Source organism: Papio anubis, chromosome 3 (genome assembly GCF_008728515.1).
Source record: "Papio anubis isolate 15944 chromosome 3, Panubis1.0, whole genome shotgun sequence".
In the NCBI taxonomy this organism is placed as follows: Eukaryota; Metazoa; Chordata; class Mammalia; order Primates; family Cercopithecidae; genus Papio; species Papio anubis.
The window spans coordinates 156,685,843-156,687,496 of NC_044978.1; the positions used below are offsets into that span (position 1 = coordinate 156,685,843).

The following is a 1,654-nucleotide window of genomic DNA, read 5'->3' on the forward strand; positions in this document are numbered from 1 at the left end:
AGGTACCAAGCAATTAAACAAACAAGCCATTTTCTCTCAATAGGAAATACAGGACATAAACAAATACATATAAAATAAATTATATAACATGTAAGCTGTATATATTTTTTAAAAGTTAGAAATGTAGAATTGAGGTCATGATGCTATTAATATTACAAGATCAAGAACAATATTTCTTATAAGATGGAAATTGATCATATACTAGAATCAAGTGAGGGAGTAACCCATGTGGATATTTTGGGGGAAAGAAGAAGTTATAAAACAAGTACAAACACAACATCAGAAAAAAATAATAAAGTTACTAATATTCAGCTTCTGACTTTAAAAATAAGACCAGGCAACAAGATTATAGATTGGAAAAACAGCCATTCTTAAGAGAGGAAAATATATTTCCTAAATTTTTTTTTTTTTTGCTGTTGTCCCAGATTTATTGAAAATAATATAGCACTGCAGAAAAGATTCAAACAGGTCCCCGAGGCCTTTTGAAATTCATCCTAACTGTAGGCTGAGTGACCTGCAGGTTGGACAGATTGCCGAAGTCCAAAAGCTTCAGCATTTCCTTAGTGTCAGGATCTACTTCGATTATCTCTTGATCCAGGGCTAAGACCTCAGGAACTTAATTGTCTCTCCTTTCTCTCTCCTCCTCCTGCAGCGTGATGGAGATACCTCTTACAGGGCCTCTCTGAATCCGCTTCATCAGATGCGTGACATAGCCTGCTATCTTGTTGCAGAGCTTCTTGCTGGGGCTAATGGCGATCTCCTCGCACACGCGCTTGTTCGTGTGGAAGTCGCTGCCCAGGCGCGTGTAGTACTTCTCTATGATGACCCGGGCCTCCTTCTTCACGGTTTTGGTGCGAATGCGGCCCATGTTGGCGGGTCCTTGGTAAAAGAGCTATTTCCTAAATTCTTTTAACTTTTGTTTAGACATATTAAAGGTCATGATGATTGACTATTAGAGTACAATTCTATAATAACCCGCAGTTACCATTGTCTCTTGAGTGTGGCTAAGAACTATACGTAATGGCATAGTCAGTGCTTTGATTACGTTATTTTAACACGGTTGACTTAAAGAATGAATATTCTCTTGAGTGGACCTGACCTAATCAGTTGTGTCCTTAAAATTGACTGAGTTCTGCTTAGCAAAGAGATTTGAAGCATGAAAGAAGATCAACATGAAGGGTATTTTCCTAGGCTGGTTCTGAACATGAAAAAGGTCATGTGATAAGGAACATATGTGACTTCAGGAAGATCAGAGCATCCTCTGACTGACAGTTAAAAACAGTCTTACACCTGCAGAAACTTCAATCTTACAATTGCAAAGAACTGAAACTTACCAAACTCTGTGAACTTGGAAGTAGACCCGGAGCTGCAGATGAGAACATAAGCCCTCTGCCACTTTGATTCTAGCCTTTTGAAACTGATGAAAGAAACGAGCCATGCCATGCCTGGACCTACAGCACTGTGAGATAATAGATGGGTATTATGTTACGGTTCTAAGTTGCAGTAATTTGTTACAGAACATTAGAAAATGAGTACAACTGTAATAATAGAATTTTCTCCCTAGTGTAGACTATGACTACTGTTGCTTTATGTCACGAGGCATTGCATTATAGGGACAGTTCTAAAAGTTTCACACATTACATTATCTGGAAAG

At 38.3% G+C, this 1,654-nt stretch overlaps 1 pseudogene across 1 annotated transcript; it reads right to left on the reverse strand.

Moving 5' to 3' along the window:
• Window positions 1-398: 398 nt before the first annotated feature.
• On the reverse strand, window positions 399-1,654 carry LOC101019610 (annotated as a pseudogene). The gene has a single exon (XR_004182822.1). The product of XR_004182822.1 is annotated as a 40S ribosomal protein S17 pseudogene (transcript).